This window comes from Melospiza melodia, chromosome 3 (genome assembly GCF_035770615.1).
Source record: "Melospiza melodia melodia isolate bMelMel2 chromosome 3, bMelMel2.pri, whole genome shotgun sequence".
Lineage (NCBI taxonomy): Eukaryota > Metazoa > Chordata > Aves > Passeriformes > Passerellidae > Melospiza > Melospiza melodia.
This window is the reverse complement of record NC_086196.1, coordinates 116430287-116453770: the sequence shown is the minus strand read 5'-3', so window position 1 is coordinate 116453770 and position 23484 is coordinate 116430287. Positions and strand designations below refer to the sequence as shown.

The following is a 23484-nucleotide window of genomic DNA, read 5'->3' as shown; positions in this document are numbered from 1 at the left end:
TGTAGGACAGTCACACAGGGGCAGGTCACTGGCACAGGGCCAGATCTGCAAACTGGCCCAATATTAAGATTTCAAAAGAATTTCACTCCTTTTCAGGCTCATGATGAAGTGTGTGAACTCTCAAGTGCTCAGCACCCAGTGAGAACAAACAGTCCTGTTTGTATCACTTGTACAGCAATTGGCCATTTCTCTGAGGACATTATCAAAAGCTGTTCCAGCTTTGTTCTTTTCAACAGCCTTGCTGCCTAATGGCACCAAACATTTCCTGCAAAATAAAGATAGGCTTACTTAGCTTTTCAAAATAATCAATTTGCAGAACTGGGGCAGGGAACATGTGGGATGTATTAACTTGTCCTGATTTTCAGGAGGAGCTGTCAGTCCTGTATCAGAGTAGGCCATTCTCTTGCTGCAAAAGCTTTGCATTTCAGGAATTCAGAAACTGGCCTGGGGGAAAAAAGAGCTCCTTTCCTGCTGAACTCAGACATGAAAGGATCCAAGCTCAGAGGTGCCTTGCTTTCTAAAAAACCCCAAAGTTCTCTGAAATGTAAGTACATTCTGATAACTTGTGCAAGTCAGAAAAGTGAGTTTCCATAGTCTGGCATTCCCTCTATGCAAAAGCTGTTTCTGTTACAATTACAGTTAAGAAACAAGAGCCAAGTTTGCTGACTGAAGCACAGTAGATGCTCCAGAAAAGGCTGCTTTCTGCTTAATCTCCTGACAAAGCCAGGGGATGCAGAGACTTGACATTGTTTACCGTCATTACTCTTCTTCTGACTGTTCTTCAATAAACAAGAGCTCCTTTCTACAGGCAGCTGCTTCTACAGAGGCACCAAGAGCTTTAGTCATAAAACTGAATTCAACTTATGCAGAAAAATCTTTAAACTTTTCCCCTCCATTTACCTTATTTTGAAAAAGTCTTTATTCCCCCACACTCTGCCAAATTCAAGTACTGCTTCTTGGCCTCTATTTTGGCAAACATCTTGTAAGGATCCCTTAAACAATGAATAGCAAAACCACAGTTGTGGAACTAAAACACATACCAGGTAGTAACAGGGAAGCAGCAGTGCTTGCAGAGCCTGCTTCCCAGTCAGGAATTGCTGCAAAGCTGTGGAATTTCAGTGGCATCCTGTTGTCATCTTATTGCAGGGGTTCCATGCTGTTATCTCCTTATCACAAGAGTTCCATACCTGCTTGGTGTTCCTCATGGTCAGCTCCTCAGATCACTGACCCTTTCTCCTTCACACAGCAGCCACCTGACTCCAGTTCCCTTCTCACCACCACCCCACTCTTTATAGCACTCCTCTTCTCATTGGTTACACCTGTGGCCTGTTAAAGTCAGGCCTGCTCCTAATCTTTGCTAATCTGCTCCTGATCTGAGCTGCAACTCATTAGGGGTGAGATTACTTTCTGCACTACCTTTATTTTCTTATATTCTATCCCCTACAGTATCCAGGCACCTTTGGGTCTCCTAACACTATTCCTAGCACTGCAGAAGCCCCGTGCAAATACACAATGCCTTCATTATTAACACATCCAGGTCCTCGGGCAGCAATCTCTCTGCAGTGGAGTGGAGTTTTAGTCTCTATAAAACTGCAAGTAATGGTAACAATTTTCAAACTCCTAAGGCCCAAATTTTAGCTTTAAATTATGCCTCTGTTAACCTTCTGTATTTTCCTGCTTTGCCAGTTCTCCACTGTGTTCCCCCTGCTGTCCTTTGTGGCAGCTCCTACATTTCAGAAAACTCAGCAGAGCTGTAACTTATTCCAGTTTTCATACTCATCCACTGCAAATACCCTCACAAGCAAACCTGGGCACCACTCTTAAAGACATTAAGAGCAGACAGAAAATGCCAGGGTTTAATAAAGCAGCACAAGAAAGCTTACAACATGCAGGTGAGGATAGCAGCAGGAGCTGTAGCAGGCTGTGCACAAGGCAGCCCTGAAACCATCCCTGACACCACACTGGAAGCACAGCTTCAGCTCACACTCAGCACAAATCACAAGCAAACTGCAACCCATTGAGAAAATGGGCTTTGCTGCTCTGTGAGTTTACAAAAATGCAAACTACAACATTACAGCCTTGTTTTCTAGCAATCTGCACTCAGATGTTGCTCCTGTGACATCATTAATCTCCATGGAAACCTCAGAATAACTGTTGGCCTGAAATAGGTTCTGTCATCCCAGATCAACTCAAAAGTAGTCCAGCAGAAGATCTTGCATCTCATTTCTTTGGCTGTACATTCTTACCAGCACAGCTGAAGAGTTACAATTCCTGCAGCCACTCTGAAATAGAGCTTTCATTCCTAACAATCAGAACATACATAAAGTGAACTATTTTTCCAGCTGAGGCTGAGATACAGAGATTCAAAGATTACCTACTTCTAGAATAAGATATAGACTTGAAAAAAACCCCAAATAATGTGTCTATGTGGAATTTTACAAGATGATTAAAGCTAGGAGAGCAGGCTCCTAAAATTCCTCTAGATCTCTGCACAGCATTATTCCCTACAAGAAGGGAGCAGGGCAAAGCCAAGAGATTTTTCTGAAGGTATTGATTAAAATTTCCTTTTGAGAGAAAGTGTCTATTTTAAATGTCTGTTTCAAGTGGAGTGCAACCAGATGGGTCATGTTGGGTTTTTCTTTCTCCTTCTCCACACCAACCAAGGCACTCTGTGATTATTGTCCCCAGCATGGGGTCAGCAAAGTTCCTCAGAGATGTTCTACCCAGCTAACAGGTCCTCTGCAAATAGGTTTTGGGCTGAGTTGAACTCAGAGAGTCACTAAATGTCAGGAAAGCTGTTTGCTTGGCAAGAAGCCCTGTGCACAAATTGGTTCTACAAGGAAAACATGCTGTCTGGCTGTCTACAAATGCAGAACATGTTATACAGACATATAAATAATCTGGCTTCTCACAGACCAAAACTAAGGAAGTAATCTGGAAATAGGGAATTTGAGACTTGCACAGTTGTGTCACACTGCACTAAAACTGGCATTATTGAATAGAATTTGGTCATTGCTATCAATTTCTAGAGCTAATTAGCAAATTGCTGTATAAATTTTTCTGAGATGCAAGAAATAAAGAGGCAAAAGAAATCAAGGGGGGTAATTAAAATAGTACATGAAGATTTGTACCTATTCATTTTCAACGGTATTGAAAAGAGTTGCCTCCACCTAGAGCTGCAAGAACTTAAAATATCTCCAGAAAAATAAAAGAAAAAAAAAAAAGGAAAAAAATCTTGAATTCCTCAGATCTGATCTTCCCAACTTTTAACTCTTGCATGTCATTCCATGATCACAGTTTATCTCTATTGTGGCAGAAACCTTCTTTTATTGCATATTTGTCCACTTTCAAAGCTAATAAAGTCCTGGGGCTCTCTGTATAGCTGGGTTATTTTAGCTACTGCTGTCTATGGTAGAACAGAAATTTCTTAGCATGGGGTTGCTGACAGTCTCACCAGCTTCAGTAACACTGCTGATGGCAAATATCACCCAAGTACACTGTTGAGTCTGGGGTTTTTGTTTGGTTGCATGTTTTATCTCAGCAGCATACAGATGCATGCTAGGCAGAACTGGCTGAGGAATTATTGATGCCATCTACACTGAATTTAAGAGTTCATTAGTTAATGAGTTAGCTGCTAAGTGAACCTCCAGAGGTCCACAGTGCAGAGAAGTCCCCATCAGTTCCTAAGGGGATACAAACACCTCCTGGACTGGCCCTTCAGGCAGTACCTGAGTGTTCAAAGCCAACACTGATTTGGACCCTTCTCCAAGCAGCAGGCAGAATTAGCAAGGCAGCTGTGTGAGGTTAAGATTTCACCAAGGCGGCATCCTGGTTACTGAGGTCCTGGGAAAGAGGATTGATGACTGAACTCCAATCCATCTGAACCCTAAGCTGTGCCAGCCTTACAAGCACGTGGCACAGCAGGCTCTCACTGTGGGGCACAAAACACACTTCCTGTCCTGTGTCACTGTTCACTGCAGGGAGAGAGCCAGCAGGATGCCAACAGGCAGAGCCTGTCTGATACAACAGGAGGGGAAGCAAATGTTTGACATCTTTGGCTCCCCCTGCGAGCCCCTTGTAGCCTGGTGTGTGCTGTGCCTGCTCTCACTGGCTGACAATGGAGCAGCACCTGCAGTCTGGATTACTGCCTCAAAAGGAGGGCAAGCACTTGGAGAAGCAGTCAAAGACTCTTCTAGCAATGGCAGCCACGAGGTGAGCCCAGGGGACCAGACCAAGCATGTAACTACACTGTTAGTTATCAGAATATTCTTCTGCAGTTTCCTTCTCAGGAGCTTGGAGCCATAAGCAGCATTTTGGTGTTAAATGCTTTTCTTGGTGTGGTCTCACTGTATCATCAACTGTGTTAAATTCATAAGAGCAAGCTGTAAATAACAGAAAGCCAAGCTGACAGATAGCTAATCTAATGTGCTAACCCTGACTAAAATTCCAGCCCTGGAAGCCAGGCAGGGGTGTCCAAGGAGAGACAGCAGGATTGCTGCCCACGCCTGTCTCTGTGCATTTCCTTCCAGGTCTCCACTTTTATGATGGCCTCAGAACTTTGGAATCACTGTGCAACATGAGAACACAAAACCTTCCAACCACACAAGAATGACTCAGTAAATTAGCTTAGAGCTAAAGCAATAAATTGCTGCTTGTGGGGGATTTTTCTCCCTAATTCTGAAAGTCTGGCTCACCTTCCTTTTCTCTGGCTCCTGCCTCTAGGAGTAAGTTATGAAGCCCTAATAATCCTGCTGCTTGCATGAAGGGGAAATTGCTTGGTTCTTTCTCCCCAAAGAGGCTTTTATGAAACATTCAGACTTCACCAGCTCAGCAAACAGAATACAAAACACTGCCCGCAGCAGAGAACATCAAGGTATAAAATACTTGAAGAACAAAATGAAAAGGCAAGTAATTTCTTTTTTTTTAAACTGATGTTAGGTTTCACAAAGGGGGTCCTCAAGTTTCTGTAGAAGACAGGATGTCCTGGTTGCTTCTGTTATTCATCTTCTCCACAATAAAGTGTCTCCTCTGATCTTAGAACAATTAACTCTAACAAACAGAAGCAGCAGGGACAAAAACCAAAGAAAGAAAGAAATCCACAAAAGACAGCTGAACTTCCAAGCATTTATGGAACAGACTGAGGACCAAAAGAGGCAACATCTGACAAAGGTGACATATTATCCTTGAGAAGCAAAAGCTCAGGCTGTACCAGCAGCCTGATGTTGCAAAGCAGCTCCCACTGAAGCAGCAGCAAGTATCAAAACAAGGAGTTTATTAATTGCTGTAAAGTCACTGTGTCATTTTGTTATACAAAAAGCACCAGACACAGCAGCAGCTGAAATGTTTTAAATGAAGCCCAAATTTTTTAGAAATTGCTTATTGAATTTGAACTCTCAATCTCAGTATTTCCAGTAAGTTCCTATGCTAAACAGATCTCATCCACTGTGCAACCTTGCGCACATTAATTAAAATAGCAAAGTTCTCTAATACCTGTTATTTCAAGGACCTCTGTTGTCATCTTATTGCAAAAGTTCCATGCCTCCTTGGTGATGTCTCATGGGCATCTCCTTGCAGCACTGACTCCTCCTTCCTCACAGCACAGCCACCACACTGCAGCCCTCCCCTCAGCCAGCTCACCCACTCTTTTGTAGCACTCTTCTTCTTATTGGGCACAGCTGTGGCCTGCTAAAGGCAGGCCTGTTCCTGACTTTGGGGATTGGTACAGCTGCAACTCCTCAGGTGTGAGACTGCCTTCTGCACTGTCTGTATTCTCTTACATTCTATCCCCCCACAACCTCAAGTGCAGCTTTTACTTTCAGGACTGCTGTGAGAAAAGCTGAACTCTAAGAGAGGATCAAACAAGCTTCAAAGCTGTATACAAAATATGAAAAGTCAGCAAGGCCATCATAAGGTTTAATTCCAGAAAGCAAATGCAGCTGATGAAGATGAGCCTTGATGTGTCACAGAATCTTGTTACAGGTCAAACAGTGAGCTCCAGTGCTGAAGTTTGGATTGGTTTAAAATTCATGCTTATCTATACTTCTTAAAGAACACCTTAAAACTAAGTCCAAGCACAAGCTAATCATTTTTGGCATTTTGAAGCTTCAATAACTGGAGACTCATTTTCTTTTAGGATACACACACACACAAGCATCCATGCGCACCAAACCACCACTGCAAACGCCTTCTGAACTCCAGGACAGCCTGGATGTTATTGCTCTGTCATAGCCAAATGCTTCATTATCCACTTGGTTTCTGTGCAGCATGTATTCTCCTTGGCCTCATATGAATGCCAGAAATTACTTGTGTTGCTGTTTGTCAGTTGCCATGCTTTGTCAACTATTTCACCCTTTGGGAATACAAAATCCACCCACAATTTCTCAGGTTTGCATTAGTTAAGTTCTGCCCAGCACTAGCTTTATTTTCAGGAAAACAGCAATATTTTTCAAGAATTCTAATCACTGGTTATAGCTAGTAACAAACAGATTCAGTTTAGGGATAATCAGTGCCACTTGAATGACAAGCCAGGACAGAGGGGAAAGCCAAGACACAGCAATATCTGTATATCTATCTGTATCTATATATATCTGGTATATCCATGGAGAATATGGAGCTGAGGATGTGAGATGAGACAGTGGGAGTTGTCTGGCCTGGAGCTAAACCCATTTGATGGGTGAGCGAGGCAGTTCCAGGTAATCCCTGTACAAGGCAGTACTCCCTCCTCCCTCACTGTCTATGTGAAGAATTTTCTGGATAGCACAGACTGCAGAGAAAAAGACTGAAACATTCTCAGCTGCCCTCTGAGACTCCCTGGGGTCATCCAGAGCCCTGGTGACACTGGCCCAGGAGATGACAGCTTTTAGGCAGACTGGCCACTCAGCAGTGATTGCCACAGCTCATCACTGAACCTCACCCTAATTTCCCAGAAGAATTCAGCAGATTAGAGACCCATGAGGCACAGAGAGCCAGTAAGTAGCAAGACATCCAGAGCTGTACCTGGAGTTGTTTAGGGGAATAGTTCCTTTCCACTGGGCTTGAAAAATTGGATTTTCTGGATGAAAAACAAGTATTTTTAAGTGTGGGCCACTGACTCCAGTATTTGTTATCAGCCTGAAGGCTTTGCAGCAGTTTCATCAGTTGCCAGTGTTGTGTGACACTCGTCCATGGCAACAGAGTTCAGAATTCAGTCATGAAGAAGTCTCCCATTTAGTGAGAACAAGGACTAGATGGAGCATTTTGCTGATCTTTTTGTTGGCCTGGCTTTGCCATGACAATTCCTGAGGTTGGCATGGACCAAACCAGGGCTAGCCAAGTCCAAAGGCTTTGCTAAGGTGCACTTTGGGAAATCCTAGAGCTGCTGAGGCAGCCCTGCTGTACAGAAGCATTTCTAACTGCTTCTCCCCAGAGTTGCTCCTCACAAGCTGGTCATTTATACACCACCACCCCTGACTGTTCCCTGACAAACTGAGCAGGCTCCAATTGTGGAAATAATGCTCCAACACCAGTTTCCCAGCAGCAACAACCCGTGCTCCCCACTGTTCCCCAAGCTTTCTCCTCAGTTATAAAGGTGTTTCTTTTGAGTCCTGGCTGTCTTAAGTCATTAGATCAGGTAACAAAGACTTCAGTGGCACTCCCAGCTCGCTGACCTCCCCTCCAACACCAGCAAGTTGTTCCTGTCTACAACAGACAGGATACTCAGGCAGTGACTACACTACAGCACAAAAAATGTGTCTTTCCCTTTGTTCTGAAGGACAGCACTGGCTCCTGATGAGGTTCACAGCCTCATTTCCACAGAAACGGTGCTAGGCTGACATTATAAAACACTGTAAGCCAATACTGCTGGGAAACATGAGCCCTACAAACTACATACTGAAGTCTCTGATACTCCTAAAGGGCTTCAGCATACCAAGTACAGGACAATATATGAGTGATATCCCCATATATGTGTGTGTGCACAGCTGGTCACAATAGTGGACTGAGAGTTCAAACTGATGCATCAAGAGAGAGACAGGCTCCATTAGCAGCACATGTGCAAATGGCACTCAGCTGTGATTTCTAGTTTAGGAGTGAGCAACTTACATAGGAGTTCTGTGCTGGGTGGACAATCAGTGGTCTAACTGGACTGCTTTGCTGGGAAACTCTTCCTTCTGTGAAGCAACAAAACAAGATGGTCAGTCTGAGACCTGTGTTATCTGCTAGATCTCACTATTGCAAAAACACCCCTCCCATGGCCCACAAAGTGCAGTACCCAGACAAACACTGCAGAACGGGACTGGGTTCTGCCACTGCTAAATCCTTCCTGGGAAATGTTCTGCACGCAGAATGATGGACTGTGGCTGGGAGTGCTGGAAGCTCTGGATGAAGCATCTCATTCCCCACTGCAGCACACCAGGACAGCTTTTAACATTCATAAAGCATCCTGAATGATTAATAATCATCACAAAGGAGCAGCTGAACAGTGCTGCCACATTTATCTCTTCCCAGAATAAATACTAGCTGATTTTGTGTTTCGTGTCTTCCTTAGACGAGCAACATAAACTTGGGAAGATTTCACTCCAGAATGAGTAACAGACAAGCTCCAGTAGCAAGGGAGTGTTATCCCAGGAGTACAGCATGACAGCTACAAAGCACAAGGCTAATGATCCCCCATCCATTCCTAAGGTTTCTGAACATCCCACCTGCCCTGGGGCCAGGTGCACCCTGCTGCAGCTCAGATGTTTAGCAAGGACATGTGGGTACCAGTGCCAGGCCATCCTGGCTGGCATTGTACCAAAACACAGCCAAAGTCATTGCACACGCCAAAGAGCTCATGGGAACGGCTGCCAGGGATTCCACACGCCAAAGAGCTCATGGGAACGGCTGCCAGGGATACACTGCTAAACCGGGGCTCCTTGGAAGCACTGAGAAAACACTTTCTGCACAAGAGCCTCAAAACTGGGCCTTGCTCACAGAAAAGAGACTTTATATGAGCCACTGAAGAAGGATAACGAGGCAGCTCATCGGGGCGCATCTTGTGCTGCAAGAGGCCACAAAAAGAGTATAAAGGTCTTGAGTGGAGAATGGGAAAAATGAACAACAAAGGGTTGGGGCCTGGACTGGTCAGGGGTGAGAGCGTGTTACTTATTAGCAAGAGAAACAGAGCAAGGGCATCAGGAATCACGGTGTAGAGCACTGAAGTACAAAAGGCAAGCTGATGTTTGATGTACAAGGAGCCAGGAGAGACAGAGGCTAAAACCCATGTAACTATTTCAGCTCGGTGAAGTAAGACTGCAATTAACAAGGCAAGTTTGCTACAGCCAGAAGAACATAACAATGAGATGTGTGCGCAGATAAGAAGACTTTTCCAGCAGATGTTCCCCATCTGCCATGCAATCCCCTCAAGCAGCAGTCTTCAGCCTGCGATCCAAAGAGAGCTGAGTAACAAATAAAATTGTCACTCAGTGTCCTGGGGCTGCTCACAGCACTCACAGTAAATCACAGGCAAGAGGAAAGCAGCAGAGAAGTTTGGGGACGAACAAGGAGGACAAAGAAGGTACTGAAGTCCAAGAGTGCACAAAAGGTGAAATCAGCTGTTTGCTGTGTGTGAGTTTAGGAGAAAACTGAAGATTAAATAACACCAAGTGCACCAACAGTAGATGGAGCTGTGAGATAAGAGGAAAAAAATAACCTTTAAAGGGCTAATTAAAATAGCAATTGTGAAATTGAAGGCATAAACCCTTTCTTCACCCCCCAGAGCTGAGTGTGGAGCAATGTGACAGCCATGCCATGGCAGCAGAAGGAGTTGCAGCACCTTGTCACTCTTCCCTGCCCTTAGCTAAGACAACACTGCCCACACTGGCACAGGTGGAATCCCTGCCAGCTTGCTGCCAGCCATCTGCCAAGCACCAGGCACAGGCAAACTCAAGCTGATCTAAATCTCATCAAGTGGTTGCTCCCATTCCCCACACTTTGCATTCTGCTTTACATTCTAACACCACCTGAATTTTTTCACAGAAGCACAGACAAAACTTGTAACCTGTTCTCTGGGTTATTTTTTTTAAATGGAATTAGTTCTCAGAAGCCTGTTGATCTCTGGAAAGAACAAGCAATACTGTGAGATAAGGGCTAAGGAACACTAGTGATGTATAAAAAGATCTGCAGAGACAACTGGCATTACTCATTGCCATGAGGAACTGTGTAAATGGACTTCACCAACACAAGCCCCCCTCATATCCAGAATCCAAACAAAGCTGGACAACTCTGGTAACTCCAGGTGAAACTATGAATTTGACTTGAAACTTTTCTGTAAACAGGAAAAAACCCAGCCCTGGTCCTGCATTAGGCAGCATGCAGTGAGCCTGTCAAGCATCAGAACAGCTTCATCTGTCAGGGATCTAAGAACTGCTCTAGGACAGGCTTGGACACCTCGTTCTTCTGTGAACATCCTCTGAGGAAGTGAGTTCAGCCTTTTCTGAAATTGAGGCACAAAAATGGAATAGCTTCTAGCCCTGCTCACTGAAGAAAGATCCCAGCCACATTCCTGTGAGAACAAGCAACAAAAGGGACATTTTATATAAACTTCAATTCTCTCTTCCTCCCACAACTTCACAAGTCATCTCCAGTCACCTTTTTACAAGGAAAGAACTGGAACCTCCAATGCAATGCTGCAAATCTTTTTGGAGCAAGACCACACACATGATAAGTGACATTATCAGAGCTATTTTTCAGAGACCTGGAAAAGAGCCTGTGTCCAAAAACTTAATGGCTGGTCTCAGCAGTCAGCCTGATAAAAGATACCATCTGCTTTTACCAGTGTTGCTTCTTAACTTAGGGGGGGGAAAGGGAAAAAAAAAGAATATTTTATATCTAAACAGCTGATTGGCAACATTTACTAACAATTCACAAGAGGTGGCACTGAGGCCTAACTCCATCACATGGTGCTAATTGGAGTCCAGGGCCTCCTTAAGTTATCAAATGGATGGTCAGGTGGGAATTCTGTGCATACTTACAGGATAATACATGGAAGTATGTGATTAATTTTATCAACAATAACAGGCTAGAAGCCCAGGGTGAGTTTCAGTTTGCAGCCACAGAAATGAGTGTACAGTCACACAGCTGGCCTGCTGCACATCAGGCAACCCATTTCTCTCAGTTTTGTGAAGCTGAGCTTTGAACCATGTTCTGCAATTATAAATCACCACACTGAAACCGGCTGATTACACCATGCATGCAGGACTCAACTAATTTCCAGACACAGTGGAAAGCACAGAATGGTTCTGGGGCCCTTCAGACTATTAAGATGTATGCTAATTAGTTGCTACTTGATAGTAACGTATAGCTAGATGTAAACTACATCATGGAAGAGCTGTTGTCTACATCTAGCTATGTGTTATTTGTTATTTAAAACAATTTTACATATTATTACTTTGCTATTTAATACTTTGTTATTTAAAACAATTTTAGATATTATCTTTTTCAAATCAGCATCACAGCAAAGCCACAAATGACACCAACAATCATGTTGATGGCAGGGAAAAAACCAAACTAGGAAAAAAGAGCCCAGCTACCAGTGGCAGCCAGTGCTTGCAGTGTGGCAGCTGAGCAGCAGAGGGGCTGGGGCAGCACAGGACCCATCCCCAGTCCCAGCTGAGCCTGCCCTGCTGGGCACAGAGCAAACCCCTCTCACCACTGCAGCACCAGGGACAACACTCACACACCTCTGCTTTGATGCCACCTCTGACCCAAAGCTGAAGCCAAGTTAAAAACCCACCTGGAGCAGAGGCAGAGCTGCCCCTGAGACGTCCTGATCCCTGCACTGTGCACTCAGTGACCTGGCTCCTGGGGCCTGGGCAGCAGAGGGACACAGCCACAAAGGGGCTCTGCACACACAGCTGCCACCTGCATGGCACTGCCACCTGCACTGCACTGCCCTGCCAGGAAAAGGAGCCCCCAGGGAGGGGACAGCAAACATTTTCTCTTTGTTCTAAAAAACTCAAACACTCAATTGCTGTAAGAGAACACAATAAAGATATAGTGGAGCAGGATTTAGATCTAGCAACTGCCCAAGCCAAGAATACAGAATCTCTGTATTCTTGCCCAGCGTGGGTAGTCAGCTGTACAGTATGCTAAAAGTTGAAATACTTCATTCTTGCTGTAGTAAAATAATATTTGTGACTGGAAGCTCTGCAGCAGCAATCCAGACAGAGCAGTAATTTCTGCCTTAATATAAGGACTGCTGGACCATTTGGAAGATAAATAAGAAGGCCTGCATTCACCTGGGGATCCAGCAAACAGGGAGAGGGAAGAGCAGTACTGTGGTTCTTTTCTTGGAGAGTTGTCCTGGTAGTGCCTCTGGCCAAATCACATGGATCAATCTGTCCTAATTCTGGCAGCAGGAAGAACACATGTTCTTAGAGACATTCCTAAAAATCCCACAGCAAAAAGAGTAGGGGAAGTGGGGGTTTGTCCATCCAAGAGCAAACACCTGCACGAGGGCCTTCAAACCATACACATGGATCACACAAGGATTGCAGAAATTACACAGGGACTACAATTTAAGCTGACCATTGCAATTTCCCAGTGGCAAACACAGTTTACAATGTCTTTATTTTATTTTAACAGGGAAAAAAAAAACCCAACCAAAGCTCGCCTCTTTCCTTCTTTTTTCTTATGGGTTCAGTGATGAGGGTTAAGGTTTGGATTGACAAACAGAAACATGAGCACAGCTGAGGGAACAGCAAACATTATACCCAGAGCAATACAGCAGGGACCTGCATCCTCACACTTCTATTTCATGCAATTTGTCTTTGTCTTCACTGCTGCCTTATGTGTGCTTTAATTGCACCATGCTAACAAGCAGCTGACATTTGATGTGTTGGAATAAGGGATTAACACTTTAAGGGATGTAAAGGCTGTAATTTCAAGCTGCTTTTGTAAGGAACATTACTGTCCACAGAGGGTTGTAAGGGAACAAGTAAAAGCCACGTCCAGATGATGTGGGGCAGAGGGTATTCCAAATTTTGAGATTCTGTATCTGATAAGATTTTGATTTTGTTGAAATGACAGTTACACATCACTTCTCTTTCCCACAGCACTCAGTCTTTGATATTATTTCCTCTGTTCAAGCTGGAATATTAAAGGAAGATTTCCAAACCCACAAAGCCATTTCATGAAGGAAAAAAAATAAATCAATATATACCCATATCCCAGCTGCAGAGACATGCAGAATCCTCTAACAGAAGCCTGTGGTTGCCACAGAAAACAAACAAAAACTTTCTGTAAAACAGGCTGTGGCAGGAACAGAGGGAAAATCCTTTGGTCACAGCAGTAACAGGCTCATTCACCCTGGGGGCAGCCTCTGCTTCTGAGGCACCCCTGGCTCCTTCCCCAGAACCCAGGAGGGATAAAACCCTTCCCCTGCAGAGCAGGAGCACTGCAATCGCTGCAGCAAGACAAGCAGCCCAAAAAAGAGGGGCTGAGCTGCCCTGTGCCTGCCTTCCCCACGCCCAGGAGGTGCCAGCAGAGAGGTGCCAGCCTCTCCCCATGGCTCCATGGCTGCCAAGCGGAGCAGGCTCAGGGATGTCCCTCCCAGGGTGCCACACCTGGGAAACTGGGAAAGAACAACACACAGGGACTGCCTGCACAGGGACCCGGCCGGGAGCTCCCAGGGTGGGGAATAAACACAGGGAACAGGAACCAACTGCTACAGCCCAGCCAGGCTGCAGGCAGGGAAAATGGGACAGAAACAGCAAAGAGAAATTGAGTTATCCTTGGTGAGGGAGGGCTGCACGCTCTGAGCAGCACAGTTCTGGGAACGATGGCAAAGAAAAAGTAACAAGGAGAAACACCAGGTGATGATTGCCAAAACTTCCATCTTGTGTTCTTAAGCATTAAACCTGAAACCTGTCAATGGTAGCCCCAGCATGGCAATAGAATAATCAATGACAATTTTTTGCAGGGGACAGTTTGGCAGTATAAAAAGGTTGTGACAATATAGTCAAGGATGTCCTCACAATAATTAAATTTACATTTACTATCTGTTATTTCCTTTTTCTTCATAAAACTCTGATCAAAACAGATTTTCTCCTTCATATCTTTCCCACCACTGATATAAATGAAAAAAAGAATAGAGTGACTCTCATTACAATGGATTTGAAGCATAATAAAGGATTTTGGAGGGTTGCATGTGTCCATTTTTGCTCTTTAAAACTACTCAAGTGATGATTTATTTAAGTCAACTTGAAGTTTGTTGCTGGCCCAGTGCTGAAGGGTCAGCAGTGCCAGGAGAATCCACACTTGTGCATGTACAGGCACGTAGTGCTGTCCTATTTATACTTTTATTTTAATTCTGTTGGTCCAAAATGCATCTGCAGCAACACAGCACTCATGGAACTCGCTAAACTGTCTGCTGTTTCCCATTTTAAAAAGCATTCCTGTTGGAGCTCATACATGATAGATGAGCTTTGAATATTTTCACATCATTTGAATGGTAATGGTTTCAGCACTGGAAACTTTTTATCCAGAGAAAAGTTCATGAACACACACAAATATTCATGATCTCACCATGGTCAAGTGATCCTGGTTAGAGCTGAATAAAAACATACAGATATTTAACACAGGACTGGAGTAAAGAAATTCCAATCTTAAAATATCAAGTTAAGCATTTCCAAAAATAATGCCAAAATATTCCAAAACTATGATGACATGTTCAGTTTAATGCATTTAGAGATGCAGTAGATAATAACACTAAATAAACCAAGAGGAATAATGTATAAAGGAAATATTCAAACTTGCAGAGACAAGCACATACCTTCATCCAAGTGGTTGGACTACATGAGTAAACAGTTGAAATTTGGATTCCATTTGATAAGACAGTTTTGGCAAAGATTTTAATGCATCATCTAAATCTTCTAATCAATTTCAGTGTATAAATTAAGTCTCACTCAAATTTTATGCCAACCCATCAGGTTATTTGGTAATATGTAAAATTTTGTAATATATAATTTTGTAATGATTTCTAATAAAACATCACATAAAACTTTATGGATAATTCTTTTTTACAGTAATTTTCTCTGAAGTTTAATATTAAACATTACCCAACATCATCATAATTTTTAAAAAGGGTAGATTGTCAACTATTTCTTACTAACTTACACTGGAAAAGAAAAATAAAAACGGATCATTCCAGAGCATCCCGCATTGAAATTATGTTGTCAGTTCAGTGTGTTCTCAAAACAAAGCCTTACACACGAATTTCAATGAGGACTTCTAGCAAGACCACTTGGAGGTTGTGTAAAGTTGCACCCCAATACAGGAATCTTGATCTTTTCATCTTGCACATATTGAATCCTGTGGTTGTGCTCACTTCAGTGTGTTTGCCATGGAAAAACTGTAAGGAAGTTGTAAGGACAAACTGTATACTTTTCAAAGTAAATTTGCTATCATTCTGACAAAAAAAAAAAAATTTCCACTTGAAACAGCTCGACAGCAACAATTTGGGGTTTTATTTTACTTATAAAAATACAGGCAATAGTCTGCATGGGCACTTTATAGCCTCCTTGAAACCTAAATCTCCTAAAGCTATGAATACATTGTTTCCACAGAAAGATGGGTCTCTTCAGACATTCCTAGAATTCCCCATGATCATTACTGACAGAGGGACTATTCATGGGGATCTTATCACTTACTCCCACATATCAGACCAGTCCAAAGAGTGCTGCCGTGCAGGCAGGTGGAATGCCAGTGATTTCATCTGGCCTGCCCTGGGCCTGAGCACGGAGCTGCTGCAATGAGCTCAGGGAGAACCCATGAGAGAATCCCCAGCTCTGCTGTGCTTCCAGAGCACCACAAAGCCAGTTGCATCAGTTTGCTGGTTCTAAGCCATCCAAATCTCTCTCTGATCTCCTATGTATGCCAAAAATGAGGAATACAGCACAAGAAAGCACTGAACTCATATTTGTCACTGTCTGCAACAGATGGATGGTGAGAGCTTAAAAAGCTCAGCTGAGCTGCAGAATCACAAGCAGCTTTTTAGGGCTGAGCTCTGAGCTTCTTGTGGCCATGCTGAACTGCCCAGCAGCAAACAGTCAATACTTGTTCACTCCCTGCTTTCCCCAGACTGCACAAGACTCCAGTGACAACTTGCATTCCTGCTTTTTCCAGGCTGAGATTTCTCCCAAGGACACCATTTTTTTGGAAGAATAGTCCTTATGCATCAGGCAACGAGTATGGTTTTGAAATTGATGTGAATTCTATCACGAACTTAGGAAGAACTAGGATTTAATCCAAAGAATGCAACCATATGCTATTTAACATTATTGTAATATAAACTGTGATGTGAAATAGAGCCTGACTGCTAAAAGAACCAGAAAATTGTCTAGAAGCTTTCTGGTTCACCATATTTCCTAAATTTGTCTGCTATAAACTCCAGCTCAGTTTTTGTCAATTCTCTGCAAAAGACCATTTTTATTTTAAAAAACCCATAAAATTAAAAGGCTTGAAAGTCTAGTAAGTTGTTTCACCATACAAAACCAGGAACATTCCTATGTATAAATTTTCCCCAGTAGTGCATCTGGCTGATGTCAGGTTATCAAAATGATTGACTTGATGAAGTCTGGAAAAAGGAGTGACAGGAAATTATAGGAAGAATGGATTTGTGACACTTTAAAGACAGAGCTTGTTGGCTGAAAGCATCTGATCATGACTATATTGACCCACCTGCAAAAAGGCAGCAAGCACAGCTCTCCTTCCTATGCTGGGGAGAGGAAAGATGCTTTGAAAGAGGAGAAAAGGGAATTGCCCCAGGACTAGACCTGAGAATCCCACAGCAGACATCCAGGGCCTCCTGGCCAGCACCAGGCCTCACCTAGGCAGCTGAGACTGCCAATGTGATTAGCTCAGAGCAGATTTAATCCAGAGCTTTCCCTGGCTGCACAGCGGAGCCTGTCTGGATTCGCAGGCTCCATGGGATTGCCTTCCCTACAGCACACACACAAATGTCATTTACAGTGGAGATTCCTCATACAGGAACTCCCCACTCTTAGAGGGATACCTCTCCCCATTCACACAAATCTCTGGGGCTGGCTTCCAGGAAATTTTGAACAAGGAATTTTGAAGAGGGGATGCTTTACCAGATTCTGTCACAGCTACGTGCTTTGGATGCAAAATTTCTGTTCCTGGCATTTATTAAAAGGTTCTTCAACACCTCATAGCTTTTCTGTGGGTATTTGAACCACTCTGCTCATTTTAAGAGCACTGTGAGCCACTGGAACAAGCAGCCCAGGGAAGCTGTGGCTGCCCCATACCTGGAAGGGCTTAAGACCAGGTTGGATTGAGCTCCGATCAAGCTGGTCTAGTGAAATTCCAACCCTGTCCACAGCAGAGGGTTGGAATCTTTAAGGTCCCTTCCCACCCAGGCCACTCTATGATACATTTAACTCTAGAGGTTAAATTAAAAAAAAAAAAAAAAAGTATAATTTCATTACATTTCATAGCATTTCTGACAGTCTGTGCAGTTCTATGGCAATTTTTTTTTTCAGCAGTGAAGAGTAAGAATTTACAGAAAACAAGCCTCCTAAATCCTTTAGTATTCCAATTTTCTACACTGTAACAGGCTGTGGCATAAGTCTGTGGCAAAGAAAGCCAAAGCCAACAAATGCTCTGCCAAAAAGTCAGAACCTGTTACATGCATAATCAACTAAAAAGATTATGCAAGCTATTATCTGACACATAAGACATCCTCCAAGTGTACTTCTGAATTAAAATAGTGCTTTATATGAATCCCTGTGTGTTAGGCTAGTTTTGCCTCTATTTGTGTATGTGTGCCCATCTTATCTGCAGTGCTACGAAACAGAAGTGGATAAACAAATGGTTCACAACTGATGAACACGACTCAACTGGTGAAGGGTTTATCTCATTTATGTTTCCAAAGGAAAATGTCTCACTCGTGCCCCAGCTGCATTAACCATAATTTAACATAAATCATGCAGGCAGCCTCTAAGTCAATGAACCAAGCTCATGATTTAACCCTTCTCCCTTAATTAGAAAGGCTGTTAATTCAGGACGATTTCACTGACTTAGAATCTGATGCATTTCAAATAAAACAGTAACAGTCACATCATTATAGCTTCAATCTATCCAGCTTCTGATGATTTTTATGATTTTTTTTTCCAATGTCTTGTGCTGTGCCTGCATGCTACTGCACGAGTGGAAGAAAATTCCACTGTCACTCCCATAAATGTTCTCCAGTTAAAAATAAATCAGACAAATAAATAACAAAAGTGACCAAGAGTGCAGCTTCACACAGTGAAACTGCTCATAAAGGAGTTGATAGGTCCTAAGTGACTGAATGCGGATAGGAGACCGCAAAAATAATGTAAGCCACTGTGAAGGTAAAAATCTGTATTCACTGGGAGTTCTTTTCTGCTGTCTTTCAATTTCAGCACATTAATGCTAGTCCAGGAGTGCTGGAAACAACCTTACAACCTTTGAGATATCTCAGATATTCTGAAGGATGCAAAAAGAGTCTGATAACAAGGAAAGTGTCATAGATGTTAAAATACTTCTTCAAAGAAGGTAAATATTCCTTTGCTGCTTTTATTTCTCAAATATTATAGTTTTTTCCACCTTGAAACCTGACCTGCAGGGGAAGATTGATTTACCTTAGCCGTATCTGTTTTGCATCATTGAGATACAAAGAACATATCCTGTTGTAGAGCAGATAAATCAACGTTTACTAAGATGGCTGCTTTCACCCTTGGGCTTGTACTGGTTCAATTGCATTAGCCAGTAAAATAAATAAACATGTTCCAATATTAACTGGCAAAATCAGAATCAACACACTTTGAATTCAGGTGAGAGTTCACTCCTAACTATCAAACCCTACAGAAACTAAATTTGAAAGAATATTTCTTACCCAAACAAGTCTGGAGTTGCACAAATCCCTGTATTGAACCATTAATGATATGAATTAGCGCCTGGCTAAGGTTTGCTAGTTTGCTCGCTCAGTGTTGAGGTAACTGAAACCCAGCTCCTGTGGGATGGACACGATCACCCACAGAAGGGCAGGCTCTGACGGTGCTGCTCTCTCTCCCTCCCTGGGAACCAGCTCCTCCTGCTGAGGACACAGCTGCCTCACCTGGGCTTCTGGGCACCACAGGGTCATGGAGCCCAAAGGCCTGTCCTGAGCACAGAGGAAGGGAAGAAGAGGAATCCATTGCTCCTGGCCTCCCAGGCACTGCTCAGGCTGCAGCACCTCGGCCTGCCACCAAGAACTCCAGCTGTGCATCCAGAGCCAGCCCTGCTCTGCCTGGGACTGAGCCCTGGACACAGAGGGCATGGCTCATCCATGGCACCCAGCCTGCGGGCGTGCTGCTGGCCCTGCCTGCACACCTGGGAAATGACTGCAAGCAGTGCCATTCTACCGCACTAACCCCCTCTACATCTCTGCACTCATTTTTAAGCAAGCCAGCAGTGCTTTAACCAGGCACAGTCTCTGCATTTAAGACAGGCTAAGCCATGCCTAAAATCTGCAAGCAAAGTGCTAAATTCAAGGCAGATAAAGTGATAAATACTGCCATAAATCACAGCATAATGTGAATAAATACCTGTGACTGCATCCTCACAACATCATTGTGACACTGGATCATCACTGCCTGTTGCTCCTGAACGCCACCTAACCTAGAAACCAAATTATCCACTGCTGCCTCTGCAGTTGTTTCCATTTTGCTGATCCAAGGGAAAAAAAAACCAGAAAACAGAAAACATCCAGCCAAAATATGACAAAGATAAGTTACTTGCCTTCTAATTTTGCCAAAATCTTCTAGGAAATGAAATCAGAATTCCCAGGTGCTGCATTGCAAGCGGAAATGCCACGCTCCGAGAGCACTAAATGAATGTTGCACTGCAGCTGAGCAGGACAATAAAAGCATTGTGACAAACGGCCTCAGTGCCCACCACACTGACTCTTCTCCAGTTAGCCTTAAAAGCAGAGACGAGCCACAAGGAATAATAATATTAATTCTGCTTGACATACATTTCCTACCAGACAACAGACTACTGAGGAAGAACGCTTGGTGACAGATTTTATAGACAAACACAAACCAGCCCTGCCCAGCAGACCACCCAGATCACTGAGAACAGGATTCTGTTGCTCCCTGGAAACACTTGCAGATCAGATCCATTCTGGAAGCAAAATTAATACGGTTTAAATTCTGGACAGTAAATAATCCTAATCCCAGTTGGCACATAATGAGCCTATAATCTATAAAATTCTGTTTGCCCGGGGCAGGAACTGGGCCTTGAGGTGCTGTTAAAGTAAGGACAAGCATGCACAAATACTCAGTGCTCATCCTTGTGCATTATGAGTGGGACTGCACCCAGCACTCCTGTTCCTTGCTCTGTTTTTTGCTGTGACCCCCCAGTACTGGCAGCAGACCCCACCACAGCTTCCTTCCAACACCAGTCATGCTGCCATCCCAGTTCTGATGCAGGTCTAGTCATCCCTGCGTTTACCACAGAGATGGAGTAAGCAAAATGGCCTTAAATGTCACCAGCAGCTCCACCTCTCCCTCTGGCAACAGCAGTACTCGAATATGCCAAATGTAGAAAAAGAAAATCCACAGGAAGCAGCAAAAAGTTGATTAATTTTTAACTTGTTGAGATTTCTTTTGTCTTCGAGAAACAGAAAATAATTTGAAAACAATGCTATGTTTACAGCATTAGTGGGAAACTATCTGCAAACACAGTCTAATCAATTTTTTCTCCTTATGTGGATATATCCTGGAGCAATGCACACATTCCCAAATCTCAAGATCCCTAACACAATAATGCATGAGAGCACTCAGAAGAATATCCCAGCACAAGAAAATAAACATTTCTTTTTACTGATCTTAAAATATCATATCCACAAATGATGCTTTTTAGGGATGGAAGGTAGAGAAAAGCTTCTTACAAAACATTTAGTTTTATATTTATGAGAATTAATTCTGTAAAGCTCAGCTGATAAGCTCCTGTTAATTATACTGCTTTCCGTGCACGCCTTTCATCTGAGGTTCTGGAAGCACATGGAAAATGTTAATTAGGCCTCAGAACACTACTGTGAGGAAGGCAAAGCCTCCTAGCACAGAAGACAAGGCACAGAGAGCTGATGTGATTTGCCAGGGGTCACCCAAGTGTCCTGGTGCAGAAGGGCAGTGGGCAGGCAGCAGCAGAGGGGTTCCCCCCCAGGTCACAGCCCAGCACCACCCCATTGCTCACTCTGTCCCTACACAGATCTGCACTCTCACACACTGCACAGCAGCCACCCTGTCCCTGCACAGATCTGCACTCTCACACACTGCACAGCAGCCACCCTGTCCCTGCACAGATCTGCACTCTCACACACTGCACAGCAGCCACCCTGTCCCTGCACAGATCTGCACTCTCACTGCACAGCAGCCACCCTGTCCCTGCACAGATCCGCACTCTGTCCCTACACAGATCTGCACTCTCACACACTGCACAGCAGCCACCCTGTCCCTGCACAGATCTGCACTCTCACACACTGCACAGCAGCCACCCTGTCCCTGCACAGATCTGCACTCTCACTGCACAGCAGCCACCCAGGCTCCAGAGCTGTCCCCATGGAAGGTGCTCTTCCAGCTGGGGGCAGTGCTGTGACCTGCTCTTCTTCAAACCCAACTGCTCCACACAGACACAACTGCTCGTTAAAGCCAAAGCAAACTCTGGCTGCTATAATTAAATGTCGTGCCTGGAAGGCTGGAATATCATATAGTATCAAAGGTTTAGAATCTCATTTTCTCCCTCTCTGATGACTTAAACCACCACTATAAAACTATCATGGATAAAATCTCACCTGAAGCTGATTAAATCTCTACTGATGTAATGGAGGAGTACAAGAACAATTGATTTACATTTTTCTGTGAAATATTTATTTACCTCTACTGCAGCTTTGGGTTCTGCACTGGAGCATTTTGCTTGCCAACTTCCTGTAACTTACACCCAAAACTTCAATTGCCCTCTGCCAATTGCCTGCTTCAACAAATCATAAGCATTGAAATATGCTTTCATTCGCCTAAAATGAAGACAGCAATTCAATCTGAAAGGATTCATGATAGCTGCGGTACAAAAGTGAGGTGAGAAGATGACTAAGTTGCAAAAGAGAAGCTCTATCTCATAAAAAAACACCAGAAATAAGGTCAAACATGACTGACTTTTTCTATTGCCAGCTAAAACATATTCAGCTTTCTACACAGACTTGTATTCATGTGTCTAACAGGAGAGCAGATGAACACACCCTGTGCAATCACTGTGTGCCCAGAAGTAGAATCCGATCCACTCAGACACCCCAAAATCTCCCCTTTTTAGGGGTGATGAGCACACACAGCACAAACCCCTTGCACAGCTGGGATGGAGCCTCTCCTGAAATGCTGATACTCACCAGGGATCCTGGCTGACAGCTCAGCCCTAGGGCCGAGGGTGGGCTGAAAATCACCTTCCCACTGTCAGTTTGGACTCAGCCAGCTTTAACCTTCACCTAAACCAAAACAAACGGGGAGCAACCCCTATCAGTGAGGCACTGCTACCGAAACCAGGCTACCCACGATACCCCTCACTCCTTAGGTGAGAGAAGTTCAATTCCTGAGCAGGGAACAGACCACTAAGAAATGATTCCACCTCCTGTCACATTTGGTCATCATTTCAGCTACTTCTTTAATCCCTCCTTGACAATACAAGATACATTTTTATTCATTTTAGGTATCATTCCGCTGCTCCACACTAGTTATTAATTTGAAGCTCTTACATTTGGAGCCATCATTTACTGCTCAAACAGTACTTGGTGACACGCAGAGACTAAAGGGTTGTCAAACAGAATGCCACACAGTTTTCAAAAGTTAGCAAAGCATAAAAGCTTTAAGATTTAGAAAACCCAAACAACCAGCCTTGCAAATAGCATTTGAAAGGCGCAAATGTGGGTGTAGTCAACACTACCAGAAAAAAAGAAAAACAAACCTTGAATGAAAACAAGCTTTTAATACAGGCCTTCAATAAATTAGATGTGCAGCGCTTCTATTGATAAAAGGCTGAAGCAGCCCCTTTTGGTACACAATAAAAGCTCGGTTAAAATGTTTCTCACATGGGCCCCATTGAGATGAAAACCCTGAGCAGAAAGCAAAGCCCTGGTTCCAAACTAAACTAAATAAAACCAAGGTCACCCCAGTACTTTCACAGACCAAGAAATCTGCAGTTGTGACACCACCATCCCTCTGCTACTACAGCAACAGGGCCACTGCCAGCCCCCCAAAATAAACTGAATTCCAGATTATATTTTCCTTGAAATCAGTTAGGGATGTCTCAATTTACTGTTGTGCTCAGAGAAAAGCACCACTGAAAAACAATCACAATTGAATATGTGAGCGTGTGCTGGCCCCAAAGGACACTGCAAATTGGAGGGAAAAAAGAATTCCAGTCTCAGCCCTCAGGCATGGGAACAGCTCTCATGAGACT

At 43.7% G+C, this 23484-nt stretch overlaps 1 protein-coding gene across 5 annotated transcripts in view; it reads right to left on the bottom strand.

Moving 5' to 3' along the window:
• PLCB4 (phospholipase C beta 4) overlaps positions 1-23484 on the bottom strand; it is a 176472-nt gene that overhangs the window by 100986 nt on the left and 52002 nt on the right. For 4 of the 5 annotated variants that reach the window (XM_063152829.1, XM_063152834.1, XM_063152833.1 and 1 more), the window contains exon 3: positions 8080-8147. The exons of the other annotated variant lie outside the window; for it this stretch is intronic. The gene's annotated coding sequence lies outside the window, so the exon portion shown is untranslated. The remainder of the gene's footprint in view (positions 1-8079; positions 8148-23484) is intronic. 5 annotated transcript variants of the gene reach the window in all.